The sequence below is a fragment of the Helianthus annuus genome, chromosome 2 (assembly GCF_002127325.2).
Source record: "Helianthus annuus cultivar XRQ/B chromosome 2, HanXRQr2.0-SUNRISE, whole genome shotgun sequence".
In the NCBI taxonomy this organism is placed as follows: domain Eukaryota; kingdom Viridiplantae; phylum Streptophyta; class Magnoliopsida; order Asterales; family Asteraceae; genus Helianthus; species Helianthus annuus.
The window spans coordinates 58,773,047-58,787,312 of record NC_035434.2 but is presented as its reverse complement, the minus strand read 5'-3'; the positions used below and the strand labels follow the sequence as shown (position 1 = coordinate 58,787,312).

Below are 14,266 nucleotides of genomic sequence, written 5' to 3'. Positions count from 1 at the left end.
TTTTTTTATGTCTGTGATGTTTTTGTTTATATAGGGATGTGTTTTGGTCCGTAATGGCGTTTTATTCATTAGTTGGCGTTTTGGTATAGAAGTGTAAAGACCTTTTTACCCTTAATGAAGCGCGTCTACTTAATAGAATTCGTCTTATTTACGAAAAACGCCACCGCACCAATCTATTCCATAGATTGTTTTAATCTGACGATCCATAAGCGTTATCGCTGTTCTCACACTTTCTACCGTTTTCTCTAAATCCCGACCCTATATATATATATATATATGGGGGATGGTTTAAATGAAAACCACTTTTAACACGAAAACTCGAAAACTAACTAAAAAAGCCTAAAAAAACACACCAACTTTTTTTGGCAATTGTTTTATTAAAAATCGCTAGTTTTTGTATATAAAAAAAAACTTTTTTGAAAAAAAAAATTGTCGTACACATGTGTAATAATTCACATGTGTGCACTACAAATTTTTTTTTTTTTTGAAAATTTTTTTATATACCTAAAATAGCGAAAATTTGTATCAAAAAAAATTGGTATGTTTTATAGGCTTTTTTAGTCAGTTTTCGAGTTTTCGCGTTAACTATTGGTTTTCATTTGAACCTTCTCCTATTATATATATATATATATATATATATATATATATATATATATATATATATATATATATGATTAGGTTCAAACGTGAACAAAATCCTAAGAGTGAACTGCGTGAACTGATCTGGGCCCTTGATTTTTGTAATCTTGAGATTAAAGTGAGTGGCATGATGGTAATTATTTGGTTAATTTTTTCCATTTAATTAAATACAAAAAGGCTATATGTGTAATTTCAATCTTAAATTGATTGCATAAATCTCTCACAAATCAAGTAATCAATTATCCTCTTAAATTGATTGCATAAATCCCTCACAAATCAAATCAAGGATTAGGAAAGATGTAACTTAATTCAATTATTAAAATAATTATTTGTTTAAATGCGATCTACACATGTGTATTCTGATTTTGCCCTCTTTTTAATGCGATGTACACATGTGTATATCGTCTATTTTTGTGATATCTCAGAATTTTTAATTATTGTACACATGTGTACTGTTCTATTTATATCCAAGTACACATGTGTATACCGTTGAAATATGAAGGTTACGTGGATCTTAAAAATCAAAATTTGAATTCTGGTGATGAAATCTGAAATAAAAATTTAAATTGAAATCTGGTGATTTGTTGTTTGTTTTGATAATTATCTTATTAATAAATAAACATAATGTGGATAATGAATTTAAATTAGGAAAGATGTAACTTAATTCAATTATTAAAATAATGATTTAAATCTATTTTTTTATATAATTGCAATCCTACCATTAACAACTAAAAAGGAAATCAAGGGTCCATAACTATTCACGCAGTTCACTCTTGGGAGGTTGTTCACGCTGGAACCCTACCGTGTATATATATATATATATATATATATATATATATATATATATAGTGTAAGTATCTATGAAAAACCCATTTAATCAAGAAAACTTGGCAAACCTTAATTGTGTGGCCAAGATTGATCCACATCATCTTTTTAAAACACATGTTAAAAGGGCATATTGGTCATTTGATCAAGATATCATTTCACTCTCTTCACCATCACATCAACTCATTTATTACCCATCATTTCTTCCCTTTTTAAACAAAAAAATACATACAAAATCCATCTCTTTCTTTCTTCTTCATACCCCATTCCTTTCTCTTCAAAACCCTAACTCCATTGCTTTCACCCCATTCCTTCCAACCTTTGAAATATGAAGATCGAAGCCACCATCAATGCTCTGCCACCATCAAAGCTCTCAAAGATCGAAGATCAAAGCCACCATCCCTTCCAACCTTGAAATCTGAAGATCGAAGCCACCATTGAAGATCGAAGCCACCATCAAAGCTCTCAAAGAAAAGGAAGCTCGGTGTCATTTTAATCACATCTTTGTTTCTGTTTTTTAGAGAGAGAAAGCTAATGATTTGGAAGGAGAGATAACAATTTTCATGTTGTTCACCTAGACACCAAGAACACACGCACAAGTGTGTGAGAGAGAAACAGGTTTAAAGATCTTACTTTTGTTAATTTATGTAATTTGTTTAGATTTATACTTTGTATAACGTTTGGTAGATTTAAAATCAGAGCTAGTTTGTTTATTTTATTTTTTAAATCAAGATCTATAAGAAATTTTTGTATGTTGTATTTCTCTCTTCAAAGTGTATTGATTTTTTTATGAAGATTAAAGTTAAATTTCTAAATTGTTTGTCCAGCGATTTTGAGTTAATGATTGCTTTTAGTTGGATTTTTGTGTATGTGTGTGGGGGGGGGGATGTGGGTGAGCTGGGTTTTTTTTAGGGTTTATGAATTGGATTTGGTTTGATTTGTGTTCTAGTTTTGTTTAAATTCAGCATCACCATTGATGGTAGATAATTAGTTTGAAAATCCATAATTTTTACGATGTATGTTTCAAATTTCTTTGTTTTTTAGTTGTTTTTTTTGAATAAATTCACTCCGATATTACATTTTCATTACCTTTAGAAAGTTCATAATTTAATCGGATATCGGTTTTGTTTTACAAATAGAAATTCGTGTTTTTTACTGGCATAATTTGTTACATATGTTACATTTCTATCAGCTACATTTATGCGAAGAGTATATTGATATTTTTTACGAAGATTAATGTTGACTTTCTAAATTGTTTGTACAGAGTATATTGTTATTTTTACGAAGATTAATGCTAAAATTTCTAAACTGTTTGTCATATATGTTGTAACACGTGTTACACTGCGGGTTACATATGTTGTATATAGGGTGTTACATGTGTTACACCCAGTATATGAGACCAGCTTATTGTTTTTTTTTAGATTGGTTGTTAAATGTTAAAACGTACAAACTTCATAATTTATTCGGAATATCTCGTTTATTTTACAAATAAAAAGTCGTGTTTTTTTTTGTGGGATAATTAGCTACATATGTAGTAACAACATTATGCAAGTTACTTATAGATACCCCAACCCTTTTTTGGACACAAAGGGGGGGTGCACATATGTAACACATGTTTGTAACATGTGTTACACTAGAGAGGTAACACATGTATAGCCACGTTACACATGTTACATAGAAGATTAATAAGTTTTAACTATAGAATATTTAATATTGATGTACTTGTTTTGTTCATAGGTGGAAAGATGTTTTGTGTTCAAGATGAAGATGGTTATCAAGAAGCGAAACCCGCGGAAGGATTACAACGTATCATCAGGTTTTCGTGGTGACGATGGTGTTGTTGTGAAGGCAATTTTTAGAAGACCATTTTAGAAGCATTACAACTATTGATATAAAATTTATTTTTATTTTCATTGTTAGTATGCCAATATTTGGATGAATACGGATGTTGTTGTGAAGGCAATTTTTTTTTTTGATGCAACAACTATATGTAACATGTGTAACCTTGACGTTGTAACACATGTAACACCTATATGTAATATGTGTAAGATTTCTATACATGTGTTACATATATACCCATATTGTAACATATGTTATAAACATGTGTTACATATGTCAGCCCCTTTGGTGTCAATTTAAACTTAGCAAATTACATATGTAACAACATTACATCATCCAAAATGTCATATCAATGAACAAACAAGTAATATATGTAACTATAAGTATATGAGACTAGTGTAACAAATTAAAGGGACAAACGATACACTTCATGTTACATAAGTACCTAGACTTGTTATTAACAATGTTATTAGTAGATAAAAAAACTGCATTAACGTATATTTTTTACATTGAACCCAGCTTCTTGGTTATAAGCCTTACACATGGCAAGAAGTTCTTCCAGTGTGACGTATGATTTAACAATAATAGGATGATATTGCTCGTTGACATTCGATGTCCACAATTGAGTGCCATTAGAATACTAGTAAATATGGTAACGTGGAGTATGTTCTATATCATCTGTGGACATAGGGACGGATGTTAGTATAAGTTTACGTGTGTTATGAACGTTGTAATACGTTTAGCACCCTAGGGTAACAAAAAAAGATCACACATGACACTTGTCATGATGTTACACATCTTAATTGTGTGTGCACATGTAACATCTTCTCTACAATGTATGTAACATCCTTAAAAGTTGTGTTCCTACTCTGCTTTATATTTTGTAAGTACTTATAGGTAAACATGTTTTAAAGATACAACCTGTAAAATGTGTTACACCAAAATGTTACACAAGTGTTTCCAGTTTTACACATGTTACATCTTCTGTAACTCTGCTTTATACATTGCAAGTGTTTCCTGTTTCCAGTTTAAACATGTTTTAAAGATACAACCTGTAACATGTAAGTACTTATAGGTAAACATGTTTTAAAGATACAGTCGTATCACCTTACAAGTTATATGTTTTACTGACAAACGCCATTTCACACATGTTACACACTATAGAGTGAAACAACAGTATTGAACGTTGCTACACATTTCCCATTCTATCGTAACATGTGTAACCTTTTTGGGGGTATCAATGTTGTAGGTTTATACAGACTTAAATATATACAAATGATCCAAAAATGATCATACATGTGTTACCCTCTAGTGTAACATAAGTTACAAACATGTCTTACATATGTGCAGCCCCGATTTTTGGTAACAAAGGGGTTGAACATATGTAACACATGTTTGTAACATGTGTTACACTGGAGGGTAACTTCTGTACAACGTCAAAGGTACCCACCACCTGCCCTTCATCGACTTCTTGTTCCCATTCTTCATCGGTTTCTCCATCTACCTTCTTTCGTTATCGTTCTGTTTCTTTATCGTTCTGCTTTCGCTTATTAGCCAGCCTACCCGTCACGGACCTGGTCATTCTCCTCACTCCTGCAAATACAACCGCCATAGTAAATACATAATAACACAAGTAATATTTCCGGAGTTATTTGTAAAATAAACGAGATATTCCGAATAAATTATGAAGTTTATATATTTTAACATTTAACAGCCAATCTTAAAAAAACATTTTAACATTTAAACTTACTATTACATTAAGTAAAAACCTTTTGTAACACGTAACAAACCTAACACGTGTTGCATTGGATGTATCTTCAAGCTGAAGATGAGATAATAAAAAGGAAAATGCACAACACTAAAAAAGTTGTAACACGTGTTACAACGGTTGTTTTAAGAACTTTCAAATAAACAAGTGTTGCAAAGTGGATGTTTTTAAATAACTGTTTAAATCAACGTAATAGAGATGTGTAAGTAGGTAATTTCCTTTTGTAACACGTGTTACATTGGATGTATCTTTACATTGAAGATGGGATTATAACACGTGTTACAACGGTTGTTTTAAGAACTTTCAAATAAACAAGTGTTACACCGTGGATGTTTTAAAAAAACTGTTTTTCATCCATTTGTAATAGAGACGTGCAAGTAGGTAAAAACCTGTTGTAACACGTGTTACATATGTGCAGCCCCGATTTTTGGTAACAAAGAGGTTGAACATATGTAACACATGTTTGTAACATGTGTTACACTGGAGGGTAACTTCTGTACAACATCAAAGGTACCCTCCAGTGTAACACACGTTACAAACATGTGTTACATATGTGTAGCTCCTTTTTATGTCCAAGAAAGGGCTGGTTTTAACATAAGTAACACGTGTAACCTTATTACAACATATGTAGCTAATTATGCCAGCAAGACATTTCAACTAACAACCCATTTAAAATAACATTTCAACCCATTTAAAAATATATAGATTTGTAAACACATAATGTTTTGTTAGGTTTCTTCCCAGTCCCAATCCTGCCCAAGAAATGAAAAACACAAAAAGAGTACTTGCTAAGATGAGGATACAACAATTACCATTCACCATTTCAATATCCACTCATATCAAAACAAAATGTGTAACACAATGTATGCACCATATATTGTCCGAAAGTGTAACATATGTTACAACATATAGGACAAACAGTTTAGAATCTAGCTGGCAGAAATGTAACATACATAACTAGTTATGCCTGCAAAAATTTGAAACATTTAACACTAATTATAAAAAAAGAACAACTTAACCAACAACATTTTGAAACCTTTACTGTAACAATTATGGATTTTCAAACTAATTATCTACCAATAATTGGGATGCCCAATTTAAACAAAAAACAGAAAACAAAATAAAGCAAATCCAATTTATAAAACCTAACACAAACCCAACCCATAAATTATTGGTCAACAAACTGAAAATATCAAAAAACTAAAAATCATTTTAACATAAAAACAAAAACCTGCAAAATACATGAACATTAACCCATTACTAGAACACTTTGAGCACACAAAAAGTTATTGACAACCTTTTTAACAAAAAAATCAAGCGTGTTCTTGCAATTAGTAGAACACTAACCGGATCTAGACCCGTCTGATGAACACGATGAAGATCTTCAAAAATGATTCTCTCACACACACTTGTGTGTGTGTGTGTTCTTGGCGTTCTAACAACTTTCTCTCTCTAAAACCCATGAACCAAATGATTTCTGACATGCTTCTCTCTCAAACACTTGTGTGTGTTCTTGGTCTTGGTGTTCTAATAACTTTCTCTCTCTAGAAACACATGCAACCGAATGATTCAGGCCTGCTTCTTTCTCACACACTTGTGTGTGTGTTCTTGGTGTTCTTCATGAACACGAAGGGGTTTTAACAATAACGATTCTCTCACACACACTTGTGTGTGTTCTTGGTGATTGAAACATGAAGAAAGAGAGAGGATGAGAGAAGGGATGATGATGGTGGTGAATGCACAGAAGTTTTTTTGAATTCTCAAAGAAAAGAAGAAAGAAGAAAGAGAAACAATGATGATGGTGATGGTGACAATAATAAAGAAGAGAGAGAATGAAGGTCTGAGAGAGAAAGAGAGAAATGGGAATCTTGGTTATAGGTAATTGTGTTTCTCTCTCCTTTTCATATCATGAATGTCTAATAAATATGAATATAATATATAAAATGTCATAATATCATAGGTAATTTTACCCATATGCCCTTGAAGTACCTTTTTGACTTTACCACTCTATTTAATTTAATTCAAAAATGCTTCAAATTTTATGAGCCATTGGATGATCATGATCAATGGTCTAGATTGGGTTTCCTAGGTTTTCTTAGTAGAAATAAGTTTTCTGTAGATCCATGCCCTATATATATATATATATATATATATTATAATACATATCAAACGGACAAAAAGGTAATTTTACATAAGTTTAAACATTTAAATAATTACAACTTTTAAAGCATATGCTAGACCAACTTCTTCGACATCTTTTAACAACCAAAATTTTTTCATACATTAATAATTTGTTTATATGATATTATAAAAACTAACATTTTATTCTCTTTAAATTGAGTATAGTATTGATATCGTGGGTTAGGATATAATAGGAAGTTTATTTGGTTAAGAAGGCTAGGAAGTGATCTTGACCATCCATTTAGTTAATCAAGGGCTACGATTAAATGAGGGAAATTGAAGTGAAGAAAAGAGACGCGTGAGTTTGTTTAGGGGCATTCTAGTCAATCCAAGGCAATAGTTTCTCTCTCCTCCAATCCCCCCCATTTTTAAACGTTAATAACTCTTTCATACGGCATTATTTTTTTATAAAAATTGCACCAAAAAAACGAGCGTTTTTTATCTTTAAAACGAGTATACTATTGCTATATTTTCGGAAAAAAATTTTCTAAAACCCAGTTGCATAAAACGCAATGGAAAAAACCCAGTTGCGTAAAACGCAATAGAAAAAAAAACTAAAAATGACATTTTTCTAAAACGCAATGCACAAAAAACACAAAGAAATGTCTTATTTGTAAAACACAATGGCCAGAAAACACAAAGAAATGTGTTATTTCTAAAACGCAATAGTCTAAAAACACAAAAGAAAGTGTACTTTCTAAAACGCAATGGATTGAAAACACATAAAAATGTATTTTACCTAAAACGCAATGCACCAAAAACACAGAGAAATGTCTTATTTGTAAAACGCAATGGCCACAAAGCACTTAAAATGTCTGTTTTGTAAAACGCAATGGACTGAAAACACATAAAAATGTGTTTTACCTAAAACGCAATGCACAAAAAATACAAAGAAATGTCTTATTTATAAAACGCAATGGCCAGAAAACACTTAAAAATGTCTCCTTTTTAAAACGCAATGGCCTAAAAAAACAAAAGAAAGTGTTCTCTCTAAAACGCAATGGACTGAAAACACCTAAAAATGTGTTTTACCTAAAACGCAATGGCCAGAAAACACTTCAAAAATGTGTTTTTTCTAAAACGCAATGGCCAAAAACACATAAAAATGTCTTAGTTCTAAAACGCAATGGCCTAAAAATGTCTGTGAATTGTCTGAACCAGGAAGTAGGAGATCGAAACGCTGTCTACGAATGCAGTTTTCTAGAGGCAATTTACAGAAAATTAAATTTTCTGATGCATTTTTATTAAAGCAATTTAATCGAAAAAAAAATTTCCAAGCTGACCCCAGCCAGAGGCTCTGCTCCTTGGACCCCGCCAGGGGCTGCCACCGCTGTGACCCTGCTACCAAAAACCCACAAGGAGTTTAAATTATTAGTACCTAAGTATGTTATTTTAAATTATTAGTATCTAAGTATGTTATTTTATACAAACCATAAGGACTAACTATGTAATTAACTCTTTATATTTAGATGTTTGCATTATTACTTCTTTATATTTTATCGTATTTTTTGCAATTTTTTTTATTATAAAGGTGTAATAAGCTTTATTCTCTAAACCAAACCAAAGTCAAACTCTTAGTTATGGTTTGATGGGCTAAATTATTCTATAAAAACTCGTAATTGTACGAAGTGTAAGAACGTTTTATAAAATCATAAGTGTCCAATAACCTAAAACCTAAACCACTACACCACCACTCAAAACCTAAACACCCACCCCCACCCCACCCTACCCCACCGTACCACCACCCAAAATCTAACACCCCCCCCCACACAATAGAAAAAAAAACTATACCTCACCTAGGGCTGTCCAAAAACCTCGCGGCTCGGAGCTCGCTCGGATTTAGCTCGAAAAAAACTCGCTCGATATGGCTCGGTTTGAAAGTGAGCCAAGCCGGCTCGGCTCGGCTCGGTTAGAAAGTGAGTCTAGCTCGGCTCGGCTCATGATGAGCCAAATTTGCTCGGTTTAACTTGCTTGGTAGCTCGGCTCAGCTTAGCTCGAATTATTTTACTTATAATATATTTTATTTTTATATACATATAATATATTACAAAAAAAAAGTGATTATTATTTACATATATTTAGGCTTTTAGTTTGATATTTATGACATATTTAAAGATTGATTTCGTACTAATGAACAAATATTGTATTTACTTAAATATAAAACTTATTTTGCGTTGTTGAACGTGATTTTGGCTTCTAATGTATTAGGTTGAACTTATTTTGAATATGTTTTTTTGAAGTATTGAATAATATTTTAGAATAGTGAAATTTGAGAGATATGTATTATTTTTTATTTTTAAAATCGAGCCAAACAAAGCCGAGCCAAGCCAGCTCAGTTTAAAACCAAGCCGAGCCCGAGCTTATATTTTCAGCTCGATTTCAAATCCGAGCCGAGCCAGGCCAGCTCGGTTTATAATCGAGCCGAGCCCGAGCTTGCCCTAGCTCGGCTCAGCTCATGAACCAAAAAACCTAACCCCCCACCCCCCAAAAACCTAAAAAAACCCTAACCCCCTCCCCCCCCCCCACTCCCCAAAAACCTAAAAAAACATAACCCCCTCCCCCCAAATCTAAAAAAAAAACTAAACACCCACCTCACCCCCCACTACCGCCCAAAAACCTAACCCCCTCCCCCTCGCACTCGGCAAATAATTTTTTTTTTGGGTGGGTGATTAGGGGGGGGGGGGATTTAGGTTTTTAGGTGGTGGTGGGTGTTTAGGTTTTTTATTTTTTGTAGTGGATTTTTTTAAGAGCCTTTTTTCACTTCTTATTTTAAGGAGCCTTTGTCTTTGATTCTAATCCATGGTTTGATATGATTCAGTTTTAAATTTCCATGGTTTGGTATTGGTTGACAGTCGAAAAAAAAGTTACTAAAAACTTGACCTAAAAATTATCAATACTGTATTATTAACGCCCATATTCACTCATACATGCATACATACGTAATACATATATGTGTGTGTAATGTATGTGTGTTTGTGTAATGAGGTTCATTAAACCATTTTTGAGTAGGAAAATGAGGAGACCACACAAATATATATGTACATATATATTGTTTTAGATATGATACATTTGATGGTTATGTAACACAATAACATCTATCCTTTTTCTCTTCCACTATATCTGATCATCACTGTGTATAAATGTTTATTGTAGATCTCAAGATTTTGTACTTCTAATTGATTTTGTAGATTTTGTATTGTATATGTCTCCATATATAATCATGTTCACATGTTATTTAACCTATATATATATGATGTTTTTTAAGATACATTTGTTTTTGGATTGACGAGAAAAATATTCATAATTTCATAACGAAGGATGCTATGTTACTTATAGATTTGAAGGAAATCTTACAAGATGACGGAAAGTTAATATAATTAAAGAAAGCCTCGGGTGCTATGCTATGCAAAAAAAAAAAAAAAAAGGGGTCCTCCATGTCAACACTTATACTATATGAAATCGTACAGTTAATCAGATTCAGGCCCACCTTTAATTATTTTGGGAAACAATGATTAAACACGAGGGACCAAACTCATAATCATCATCTTTGATCTTTCTCTTTGGTTTCTTTCTTCACCCAACCATTAAAACTATAATTGCCAGATTCCACCCGTTTGACTTATCAAATAATTCTGTCAACACTTTCTTTTCTTGATGATTAAAATTTAATATTAGAAATGAGCAATCACATGTCCATTTAAATATATTACATCGATCTTCAGTTTGACGAGTTAGATCTCTCAACATTTTTCTTTCATTAATTTCATTACATTGCTTAATTTAATAGCAAAAATTTCAGCTATAAACAAGTGTCTTAACTCGTAATTAAGGTCTATGAAACATTATTTTTGATAAGAAACATTACTCTTAATAACTAATCATATCACAAAAATCGTATTGTAGTCGTGCGTAGCTAATTACGTGGCCCCTGTGTTCTATTTTATGTTAATCAATAAAATAGTTACGGTTCGAAAAAAAAAAAGCTAATTACGTGGCATCATTCACTTGAAACATAATATACTAAATTGTGTTTCTAGATTATAATAATTATGAAAATTAAAAAACCAAATTTATTGGTTTTGGTAATAGTAACATTAATTATTATTATTTATTCTTATAATTTATTTATTTATTTATAAAGCTAGTTCAATAATTCAATAACATATAATAAACAAATGACGGACCACCCTTTCCTCAAGTCACACATTACAAAAACAGTAAAAAACTAAATTTGATATTCATATTTAAACAACAAAAACTTCATAAAACTTTCTAATATTTTTTAGTTTTTATTTATTTTTTTTATTTTTTTTATAGAACAAAGATATATAAATAAAGTCCAAAAAACTTGTTAAGTTACATCAAAACAGAAGGTAGACGGGGAACAAGCTGCGCCACCAATCATTTCTGAATTACAAACTCCAACCTCCCGAACACAAACCCCTGCCCCCCTGGGGTCGAACAATTACTGTGGATAACCCGTTGAACCATCGTCAAGAAGTTGATTGCTTCTAGCGCTAGGGAGCCAAAAGTATCAAAGGCAAAAGGGATAAAGACATGTTGGTTCTCTGCGCAAGCTTTAGCGTGCTTATCCACTTTCTTTGGTCCCTGGTTTGGGCACTTTTGCCATTTTAGTCCAAATCTTAAACTTTTTACATCTGGGTCCATGTGGTTTGCATTTTGTTGCCATTTTAGTCTAAAATCCAAAAACCCTCTATTTTGACTGTTGGAAGCTGATTATTTTGTCCTTTAGTGCAGGGGCATTTTGGTCATTTTTTAAATTTCCTTTAAATACCCTTATTTAACACTCATCATCTTCCTTCATTTTTACATATCGTCTTCCCCCAAAGAAAACCATAACCCACAAAAATCGCATTTGTTTAAATCCAGCACACATTCACCAAATAAACAAAATCTAGCAATCAACAAGATCACAATTATAAACCCAACACCTGTTCTCCCCGGATTAGATCCTGCACACAACCGCAAAGAAACAGAGAGTTTATTTTTTCCGGTGAGAAGTACAGTGGTGTTCCGATAGTGGTGGCAGGCGGGGCGGCGGTGGTTGGCGGAGAAAGTGGCGGTCGAAAAAACGTCAAGATCATCATCAACATCGTATCATCATCGTCTCTCTCTCTCTCTCTCACTAACTCCCTCTCTCCCTAACTCCCCTCTCTCACTCCGATTTGCTAAGTGTGAAGGTGGAGGTGAAGATCGGCAAGATTGGAGGCATCGGTAGTTGTGGTGGATGGTTGAAGATCGGTGAAGACTGAGCTGTAGATAGAGGTAAATATCGGCAAGATTGAAGCAGATGAAGAGCAATCGAAGCCTGCTTCTTTGTGGAGAAAACTGAAGCAGATGAAGAGAAATCGAAGCCTGATTCATCGTTGAATTTGTTGATTTTTTTTTGTGAGAAATTGGTGATTGAGAAGTTGATGGTTTGGAAGAGTGGTGGAATTTTTCCTGATTGAGTGAAGAATAGACTTTTGTTGTTTATGGTGGTAGAGAGAGAAAAGAGAGAGAAGAGAGAGAGACAGGTCTGAGTTGTAGATAGAGAGAGAGAGAGAGAAGAGAGAGAGGGGGATTTATAAATTATAAGGTGGTTGGGGCAGGTAAAATGACCAAAATGCCCTTCAGAAAAGGACAAAATAGCAGGGGATTTTTTTTAAATCTGACCTGATTTGAGTTTTGGATTAAAATGGCAACAAAATGTAAACCATAGGGAACCAGATGTAAAAAGTTTGAGATTTTAATTAAAATGGCAAAAGTTTCCAAGCAACACAAGGACCAAAATGGAAGTTTACTCTAAAACTAAATTAACAAGAAGAAAGAGACAACTTCTAATGTATTTTCAATTAAATCGGATACTCTCATTAACAATATGAGAAAATTAAAAAAACAAATAAGAATATTGCTTATTATATACAAAATATTATGACAATTAAATAAATAGTTAATCAATCAATTAATTATACTTACTAAATCTTACACATAACAAAACTGACTGGGATGTAGCTAAATCTTAGGCTATAGGGTGTGGTCATGACCCATATAACCATCATGACCCTCTATATCATTACCATGCCACCCACCTCTAATTCACCATCTAAAACCACTATCATAAGGGTGTGGTCATGACCCAAACACTATCCCCTTATTTATTTTATAATTAATTTTTGTCTAAAGAAAAAGGAAAGTACATCTTGAAAAATGGAAACTAGGACCATGGTTGCCATGGTTTAATCCATGGAAACCATGGTGAATCAAGTAAGGGGGTGGTGTATTCTTCTATTCATATTCCTACATGGCAAATCATGTTCCAACCATGACCCCCACACCCTTTAGCCTTACATCCATCCCTAAAGATAGAAAGAATGCTTCAAGAGAGAGCCCAGCTCCAAACTAAATAAGTAGTTAAATGATGCTTAAATGCATGATTAAAAATTGGCAAATTGGGTTTAAATAATCCGCACTGACTGTTTTTAGCCAATAATAATCCTAACTGAGTTTATTTCTCGACAGTGGTCCCAACTTTTAAAATTTGTTTGTGTAATTGCCTGTCGTTAAAAATAATTTAACGGAGTTAAGTTATTTTTTTTCTGAATTACAAATTGATGTTTTAGGGCTTTTGATAAGAACGAGGATACAAGTTGATTGATGTAAAACTTACCTCGAAATGTGCTACAAACGGCTTGATTTTTGTTAATTGGAAGTTTAAACACCCGAATTGAAGCACAGTTTTCGGCGTTTGTAGCACTGATTCAAGATAATTTTACATTAATCGACTCGTATCCTTATTGTGATCAAAAGCCTGAAAACATCGGTTTGTAGTTTGGAAAACAAAAACTTAACTTCGTTATGTTTTTTAACAAGGGACCATTATACAACAAAATGAAAAAGTTGGGACCGCTGTTGGGAATTAATTTAGTTGAAATTATTATTGGCAAAAAACAGCCAGTTCGACTTATTTAAATCTAATTTGCCTTAAAATTACATTGATAACAAGTTTTTTTT

At 32.6% G+C, this 14,266-nt stretch overlaps 1 long non-coding RNA gene across 1 annotated transcript; it reads right to left on the bottom strand.

Moving 5' to 3' along the window:
* Nucleotides 1–4,340: 4,340 nt before the first annotated feature.
* LOC110904841 lies at nucleotides 4,341–6,866 on the bottom strand. Its single transcript, XR_002572792.2, has 2 exons — nucleotides 6,419–6,866; nucleotides 4,341–4,896 (listed from the first exon to the last, which is right to left on the bottom strand). It is a non-coding gene; the product is annotated as an uncharacterized LOC110904841 (long non-coding RNA).
* Between the last annotated feature and the right edge of the window lie 7,400 nt (nucleotides 6,867–14,266).